Below are 10632 nucleotides of genomic sequence, written 5' to 3'. Positions count from 1 at the left end.
TGTTGGTGTGTGTGTGTGTGTGTACATGCAGATGCAGTTATGCGAGAGTGTGAGTAGTGTGTGCATCCTATATTGTGATGGCTAATTCTATCAATACAATACACCATCATATAGGAAACATCTTTTGAAGATATAGGGTGACAGCTTCACATGGTCTGTCTTACTACCCAAGTTAGTTAATTTACTTTTGCTGTTATATATCAGATAGATAATTTCAGCATAGTAGAATATTTTTGATTCAGATTTACAGTATATTTTATATGTTTTGATGCAAAGTAAATGTTATACATTCCATATGTCACACTATTCAAGTCAGTGGGTCACATGGAAAAGTAAACAGAATATATACTGTCTCTGTTATTTTTTTTTAAGTATATATTTAAATTTGTTAGGTTATGTCTAGTTGAACTAACTCAGTAAACAAAAAATATGTAAATAAATGCATTGTTTGAATACTGATGATTAAAAATAGCAACAATACTAGCTGTGTTTTTGATTTAAGTTGTAAATAGACACAATATATGTAAATTTAATATTAAAGGGCTCAAAAGTACCGCAATCTGTTGGCATCTTATAGAAATGAGTAACAAAATACCTATTTGCTGCTCTTGCTCTACACTGTCATAGTTTTTTTATTAGTTTTTAATGTATACATTTTTAGTGATGATACTTTCATTGCAAGAAGACTGGTTTATTTCTGTATATTATTCAGTTAGGCAGCTCTTAATATTAAATGTGCAGTAGGTTTTGAATGAAATTAGTGTTTTCTAAAAAAATATTACATTTATTTTATAATACATCTACGTATAACTACATATAAAAGTTTAATGTTTTATTCTTTGTCTCAAGATTTATATATATATATAGTATTTTACAAGTTTTAGCAGAACAATCTCTCAAATGTGAACATGTGGGAAATGTAAAATGTATGTTATTAATAGACCCAATGGTTTAATAAGCTACTTTCTGACAGAATTAATCAATTAGACATTTTGACCTAGTGATGAGTTGGATAGGTGCTTTTGAGGGTACACTTGAATGGCTTGACTATTCAAGGGTGGAGGTTCTTTTTTCCCCATGGTTTGTTTAGACATTTTTAATTAAAGTTTTAATATATTATTTTTTTTTCTTATTGTCTATGAACTATAGAAATACTGTTATATTGGATGAATCCAAATCATTCTCTTTAGTAATATATTTTTCTCTCAAAAAACTATACATAAATGGCTAATGATGTTGTAAATAATAGTTTATGTATGAAATGTATTTCTACTAATATTAATAGTTTAAACAACAGCAGTAATAGGGGTAGTCTAATTAAATATTTGAAAATCTTTAATGCACAGATTATATTCTTACAGGAGACTCATCTTCTACAAGAAGACTTAAGTAAACTAAGTATTAACAATTATACTGTTTTAGTAAGCTCACAACATAAACAAAAGACAAGGTGTTATGATTCTATGGAGAAATTCAATTTTAATGCCTAAGATTATAAATACTTATCAAGATAGATTAGGAGCATTTTTGTATGGTAACATTAGAGATAAACAGGAAAATATGCACACTATTTAATCTTTATTGGATACCAGGCCCAGGTGTTAAAGTAGTCAAGCAGCAGATGGAAGAAATTGTTCAACACTCTAAGGGAAATGTAATACTTGCCAATGATTTCAATTGTATATTGAATGATAGTGACACTAACACTTTAAACACGCATAGGAAAACAGCAACATCAAGGGCTTTATTTGACTTTATTGACATATTTAATATTGTGGATATAAATTAGTATGCTGAATTGGATTCATTATTTTTTGCACACTATTCACATTGTCACAACACTCATTCAAGAACTGATAGAGTGTGCATATCAAGGTACTTAACTACAAAGTTAGAGAATGTTAAAGTAATTACTTGTCCAGTTTCTGATCACAATGCAATTATGTTTGATTTAGAAGTATACATGAGAAAAAGGATATCATTTACTAGAATTCTATCTTATATAACAAATTTAAAAGATTTTAAGGAATTTTATAGTAAGGAAATATGAACCTTTCTAGAAATAAACCTCACTGAAGATACAACAGAGCTATATGTATGGGACTCATTGAAGTCATATTTATAAGGCAAAAACTTTAGCATAGTTTATTAACAAAAGAAAGCACTGGAACAAAGAGCTGTTGAATTTGCAAACAAATATTGATAAGATAAAGCCTGGCATTCAGAAAGGGAAGAAACACTTAATTAATGAACTGGAAGTGATGAATAAAAACATTTAGATATATTACACCACAAGACTATAATTCAATTGGAGAAGATTAGACTTGGTTCTTACTCAATAAATCCTAGAAATTAGAAAAGAATTGCAAATGGAACTAAAAAGATAATAAAATAAAATCAAAATAAAGAAGTATATATTCCACATACCAAGAAAAAGTATCAGATTTGGAAGGAATACTGAAAGCTTTTAAAGTACACTTTTGCAATGTTAACTCACAATGTGCAAAATTAGAACCTCCAAACATAATAAAATATTTTTTAAGAAAAATATTAAATCAAAGTATTAGATCAGCATATAATGTTAGTTGATAAACAAATAACAATGACTGAGCTCAAATCCCAAGTTAATAAACTAAAGCTTAATAAAGGTCCTGATATAGATAATATTATTCCAGAAATGTTTAAATTGCTATCCAAAGAAGCTTTAGCTCTGTTGTTAAAGGTGTTTATTCTTTCAAAGGAAGGTTTAGATATAACCCCCTTCTTAAAAGTATGCAATAATATCTCCAATTTTGAAAAGAGATAAAACTGCAAATTAATGTTCTTATAGGCCAATATCTCTTTTGAATGTTGACTACATGGCAATACATGCAGAGAGAATTAATCAGTTACTTCCTTTGTTAATTAATGAGGATCAAATTGGCTTAATAAAAGACAGAAATACTTATGACAACATTAAAAGAATATTCTCTGTAAATGGCTATATAAATCTTACAAAAAGAAATATGACCCTAGTGAGTGTAGATATAAATAACACATTTGATTCAGTTGATTGGAATTCCTTAATTTTGGCTCTAGAAGAATATGGATTCTCACAAAAGTTCACTCATTTAATAACATCACTCTATGAAAATTCTTTAGCCTATGTCAAGATTAGCTCATGTTTTTCTGTTTCTAATGCTATTACTAAGGGTACAAAACAGGGATGCACTTTATCTCCACTATTATTTACTTTGGTCATAGAACCTTCTGTAAATTATATCAGAATAAACCCAAACATTAAAAGTATACAAATTAGAGACACTCTAGAAATGAAGGTTCACCTCTTTGCTGATGATATTTTGTTAACATTAAAATGACAATGATAACTCAACTGCTCTACTGAAATCAACTGAGCTTTTTCAGAGTCTTTCTGGTCTTAAATTTAATGAAACTGAAACAAAATTGCTACTTATAAATTCTGATAAGAAGGATTTAAATAAGATTTTTTTAAATATATAGCTGCCAACAACAAAATCAAATATCTAGGGGTTGCACTAACCAAGGACTTAAATGAAACATGTATCACTAGTTACAACAATATCTTAAGTCATATAAATAGTCTTATACAAAAATGGAACAAATTCTTTTCTACTATGGAAGATAGACCTTATATAATTAAAATGATCATATTTCTGAAGTTATTATATTTTATACAAGCCTTCAGTATCCCCCCTCTAAATAATATATAAATAAGTTTAATAAAATAATGCAAAATGTTTATGGTACCCTAACACACTCAGAGTTTTTGTTAATTATCACTTAAATGATTGGGAGGCAGGGGGTATAAATCTTCCAGATATTGAAATTTATGCTTTATCATGTATTATAAAGAAATTATTCTTATGGTTAAATATATCTTATTCAGCTAGATGGAAACAATTACATGAAAGCATTTGATAAATTCAGGTCACTCGGAGTCACCGCAGTACACAGGAATGATATCAAACAATTTCCTTTGGGTGATGAGAGAATATACACTTAACAACAAAAATAAACATATACTATCTAAATTTATATCAGCTATATTGAAAATATTCAACAATTATCTAAACAAAAACCCAGATATTAAAGCATGGGTATTTCTGTTATACCCTATTGCATTTTTTCAGAATAATATTAATACATTTGATGTGGCCACAATCAAAGTTCTAAAACAAAATGATCTAATCTATTGGCACCAATTGTTACAACCTGCTAAACATTTAACAATGGAACAAATTAAAAATAAATTAACTTTGTACAGCACCATGTGGTTGTAATACAGGATTTAAGACAACATGTTATAAGAAGGTTAGAATTAATGAGCCCGTCCACTACGCAAAATATTCTTAAACTTATAGAACATTTGATTATTGTAGTAAATCATATTTTGTACAAGGAAAAGGCTATTTGTCAAAAATCTATAAAATAGTCAAAAGTATGAAAATATATCATAAAGAACTTTTTGGGGACTATTATAAAACAATTAATAACCATTTTCCTAATAATAATGATAGAAGACTAATACTTGTTTCTTCTAAGCAAGCTTCCTTGTCAATACAATAGAAGTTATTTTCTTGGAAATTTCTCCATCGATCTTTTATAACTCCTCATAAAACAGCACTAATGTTTGGACAATATATTGGATGCTGGAGGTGTAAAGTAAATCTGAAGCCAAACTGGCAACACATGTTCTCTGATTGCCATTTACTTAAAACTTTCTGGGAAAAAGTAAATTATTTTTACAAGCAATTTTTAATGATAAATTTCAGTTGTCCAAATATTTAATTTTGATTAATGCTCCTGTACCACAATGTGTTCCTAGAACAATTTTTTTTTAATTTTATGGACTCTCCTAGCCTTTGCATGTAGGATAATTACAACAAACTGGAAGAGTGAATCATCACCATCATTTAAAGATTACAGAAACATGGCTTTGACTGTTTCTCAAATGGAACTAACTATTAAGAAGAGAACTGAAAATATTACCTCTTACTACAACTCTTGGCAAAAAGTTGTGGAAGTACTAGAGAGAAATGACTGACATAGTGTTTGAATGTAATCTATTTTCTGAAGACATAAATTGTAGTTATTAGTTTGGGCACCCTTGTAAATAGTTTATTTTGTTTGTTTGTTGTGTTCTTCATCATGCAGCCATTTATGCTTTAACCAAAAAACAGTATTTTCTTCTGCTACGATATAGCAATTCATGTTTTGTTTAAAAATTTTCAATAAAATATTTGAAAGTAAAAAAGAAAAGAGTAGGGTCCTTTATTTTTAAAATGATATTACTTATTTACATTCCATATGCATAGTTTCTACTATATATATTATATACAGTATTTGCAATTTCTACACAAAGCAATATAGCTTCATAGTATTACCCTTTCAAAAGGGGGTAAAAAAACAATAATAATTTCATGCTGTCTAACCTTCACTCCAACTTCCACAACCAAAGCCTTATTTTTTAACATCATAGCTAAATCCCATTTTTCATTAAACATAATTTCCCTTACTCTTTGATTCCAAATCACCCATATTATACATTTTTTTTATCAATTCTTTTTACATGGTTTCTACATTTGTTCTTATAGCATCCAAACTCAATCATATCCATATTTAATTTATTTACTTCTGTGGCGCCCATCAAATAGTTCCAATCCATAATCTTCTCCAATAAAGATTTAATTCTTCTACACCCTAAAAAACATGTTAACTAGTTTTAAGTTCATTACAATAAAGACAGTTTCTATCATTTTTACTTTTGTAGCTCATATTCACTTCACTGGCAGCTTTTGTATTGTCAACCTCCATAAGAAATCTTTTGACACTCCAATATATCTTTACATCTTCTTATTCTTGTTTTCATTGCACTTTTTATTCCTTTGTGCAACTCTTTCAATGGATATATATGGAAGTACTTTTCCGTGATATTACCATACCATTGTTTCTCTCATTTTCAATCTTGTTAACATTTATTTTCCAAAGTATAATTTTATCTTGAAGTTTTTTATTTCATTATTATAGCATGCTCTCTTTTTTTAAAACTCAAAAAATTCAACCACTCCGTTGTATTGTTCAAATGTGATACATGTGTTAATGGGGAAACATCCTTGTCTTTTAAACATTTCATTACTCTATATAATTATAAAGAAGCTGTATAAACTACTGGGTTTATCAAACTTAGACCTCCTTCTTCCTTCTTGACATACAAAACACTCCTTTTAACTGAGTTCACTCTAGAACCACAAATAAATGAAAAAAATATATTATACACTTCTTTTCTGCATATTGGAGGAATACTTAGAACACTTGCTAAATAAGCAGTTCTTGACAGTAAAATTGAATTAATTTTATATATATATATATATATATATATATATATATATATATATATATATATGAAAGATTTCCAAAACAAACAGGTATTTTTCATTTCTTCTATTTTTTCCATATCATCTTTGTATATTCTTGTTTCTCAAAATGTATTTCAAGTACTTTTATCTTTGTCATATTAAATTTAATGCCTCTTATCTTACCTTGAAAACCCAATATTTGACCTTTCTCTTTATTTATAGAAAAACCTATTTCCTGTATGTATTCCTGTATATAACTTATAACTATACTCATTCCTGCCCTGTCTTTTGCAGCAAGAATAATACCATCTGCATATGTTAACAAACTCAGCACCTTTATCCGTTCATTAGAAATATAACTCACTCTTCCCATTTCTTTATTAATGTGTATTGAAATCATATTCATTACTAACACAAATATTATACCACCCAATTGGTACCCTTGTCTTATACCTTTCTGAAGTAATATATCTTCACTTAACCAACCATTTACTAATGCCTTAATGCTATTAAACTTATATGCTGTAATACAAACATTTTTATCTTTTCACTTACATCATATGCTTTAAATATTTCCCATAATACATTTTGCTAAATTGAATCAAAAGCTTTATTTAAATCCCCTACTGTTATTTTGCTTGAACATTTTTATATAATATATCATCTACTAGTTCCCTAATAATCAATAACAATTCTTGAATTCCTTTTTCCTTTTATACCATATATACATTCATTAATAACTTTACTTACTTTCTCTTCCATTCTTTTTTGTAAAATTTTCATAAATATTTTATAATCTGTGTTATTCAGTACTACTGGTCTCCAGTTCTGTATCTCACATTTGTCACCTTTTTCTGCATAAATTTGATTATATCACTATACAGCTCTTTGTAAAGAACTCTTCTATCTAACCATCCATTTAATACATTTAAAAAACAATTTCTTGATCTAATATCATACTCTCATACAGCCCATGGTCTATTCCATTTGGATCTGCTGCAAATTCTAGGTTAACTACTTTTAATATCTCCTCTAGTTCCTCTAATACAATTTTCTTTTCCAGATCCTTATTATCTTTATCAGAACAAAGCATCTACCTTCTATTTCTTATTGTTTTTTATTCTCTGTCCTTTAAAAATGTCTCAATATATATTTTTTACAAATTCCATAATTTTCTCTTATGTATTATGTATTATATCTAATGTGTCTTTCATTTCTCTCAATACCATTATTCTTTTTAATTATTTTACTCAAATACATTGCAATTCCTTTTCCCCCTGCAAAAATATCTTTGTTTATACAATAGATGTTCAGTTTTTGTCTTATTTAACTCATATAACTTTTGTTCTTTAAAAAATGTGTCATCATTCTTTTCTAAACTATCAATAGTATTATTGCTTAATCTAGTATACTTTATTTTTTTCTCCTTTCCATATTAAATAACTCTTTTTATACTTCTGTTTAAAACTCAACCACTATTCAGACCAGTCCTTATAAAATTCTTTAATTTCCTCATGATCTTGCCATAACTTTAATATATCAAATTTCCCTTTATCATCCCATGTCACCTCATTCATTTTTTTCAAACCCTTACCTATTCTTATATGCTTGGAATTTCTTTTTAGCACAACCAAAATTGCCAAATGATCTAAAAAAAACTGTCATCAGAATGTGTCCTTCTACTATTAGTACACCTGCTAAAATTGAAAAAAAATGTCTATTTTAGCCTTCTTTTCTCCTCTACTGTATGTCCATGTTCTTCCAAATTCTTAATTGTCCACATTTTAAAAGATCTAATACTACTTTAACATCATATGCTTTATTTTTCTGCTGTCTTAAATTACAATGCAAATCTCATACTACAATTATTTCCATATTTATTTCTACATATTGAATAATGTTTCTAATCATCTGTTCTGCCTCTCTTTTTGTTACTTAAGTGTAAATTGCAGTAATTTTAAAAGTTTAATCCTTCCATCTTATGCCTAGAATTGTTATTCTGCCCACTATAATAAGTGTAATGTCTAGAATTTTTTAATGTTATAATTACTTCATCCCATACCTTATATCTGTCCGATTCAGTATCTTCTTTCTTCTCAATTCATACTGTAAATAGTCTCTTTTTTATATACTTGTTATTTTTTTTCTTCTTTCCTTTTTTCAGTTCAAACCTTCATCATATCTACATATGATTTTCCTTTCACTGCTGAATCTTCTGCTTGTTGAACATCCTCTTTCTGTATTTTACCCATTAACTCACCCCAACACACATCTTTACCTCTCTCAGGTTCACTCAAATCCACCAAATCAATAAACAACTCATCCCACAACCCTCCCGAAAGGAGAGTTGTTACAACACATTCTTGTGTTGATACCTCTTCCTCAAAGAATTTGTTGAAAAATAACCTTGGAATCAATCAGAGACATGACTGCCTTTCCTTTCAGATCCACACACTGCCCTTGAAAAGGCTTGACTGCCTTTTCTAATTCAGTATCAACACCATCCCACTCTCTAAAAGGCTCACTTGCCTCTCCTACTGCATTAAACACTTCCACCACTGCAATCTCCTCATTTATATCAGAAACATTACTGGCAACATCATTTCCTTCCATTTGATGACTCTTGACTGCACTCATTATTTAAAACACTTTCTGTTTTCTCTTTGCTTCTCTGAGCTGCCACTGCACTCAGAACAGAAGCAGGGAGTAGGATGTCAATAGTGATCCCGCTGCACAACCGTTACAGAGTGGGAGGAGTTCCTTGATGCCCTGGCCAAATTTCCCATAGTAGTATAAATATCACTTCAGGTCTACCCTGAAGAGAGGTTAGTGGGACTAGCCCAGTCAACAGAAGATAAATACATAAATTACATAGATACGTATACATAAATAAAACTACGTGCAAAAAAGCAGAAATTATGACTAAACTGATTATATTATTTTAATAAAAGTAAACAAACCAAGTCAGTCTTCTTCCCAATAGACTATAATAGGAAAAACAGAATAAAAATGTCAAACTAAATGCTTCCTACAAAAATACACAGTATTTATTAAATAATTTATACACCATTACAACTCTTTTTCCTTCTTTCAGCATCTTTCATTTTATCACTATTAAAAACCTTTCCTAGTTCACCCCTACACTACTTATTATCGTAAATAATTTGTTTTACAAAATACTTTTCATCAGTATTCCTTGTTTATGGAGAGTTAATGTATTAGGAGTAGCATAAATGCAAACAGCTATTAATCAATACAAGACTGTATATTTGTCTTTCACAAATTGTAAATATGTACTACTATTTACATTGCCAGTTTCAGTAGCTCAACATATAGCTCACTTGCCTTTGGTGCTGGAAGATCAGAATATTGTGGTTTCTATTCCCACATCGGGTGCTAAGTACTGACACTGCATGCAGCATAAGGAAGATGCTGTATTCCTAAGTCTGCTATCCTTCAGATGAAATGATAAAACAAAGTCCTATCTAGATGTAAAACATCCCACAGTGCTAATTGAAAGGAGTAGGAGAAATTCCCTGGTGGCCTGGCCAAATTTCCCCTTGTCACTTTGAATATTACCTTAAGTCTCTCCTGAAAAGAGACACCTGGCCTAGTGGGAACACAGTCAACAAAGCATAAAATATAAACTACTTATTTTTCCAACTACATAAACTTTGAATTCTGCTATATTCCACTCTATCTATGCAAAGCCTAGAAAATGTGGGGCTATTTAGCCCAGTCAGACTAATAACCCCCCACAAAAAACTCACCCATATAGCACTCTGAAGCACTAACCCTGGGATTCAGAAAGGCTTATCACACCAAGAAAACCTTAAATCTGAAGGCATTCACTCTAGCATTGAAAATCCACATGTAAATACAGCAGTCTGTGGGAGCATTTAATGTAAATTAGCTATTTGACCCTCCGCAGAAACAGTGGCAACACTGGAATAAATGTGGTAGAGTGAGTCAGAGAATCATTTTGCTGAGTTATTATGGATCAAAGGAGAAAAAAAACTGTACACTGTCTTTTGATGGTGTATACCATTTCACTCCTATGGAAGAGATTGCAGCCTGTAGTGTAATTACAAGTAGGTGCTGCAGAACTTTGTGTTTGTGTGTGTGTGTGTGTGTGTGTGTGTGTGTGTGTGTGTGTGTGTGTACCCATTTAGGCTGTATCTTTGTGCACACACATGCATGTCTGCATGGCTGTAGGGGTATGAATGTGGCTGTATGGTTGTGTATGTATGCATGT

Source organism: Protopterus annectens, chromosome 5.part0, assembly GCF_019279795.1.
Source record: "Protopterus annectens isolate FY-2018-M chromosome 5.part0, PAN1.0, whole genome shotgun sequence".
Lineage (NCBI taxonomy): Eukaryota > Metazoa > Chordata > Ceratodontiformes > Protopteridae > Protopterus > Protopterus annectens.
This window is presented reverse-complemented; position numbering follows the sequence as displayed.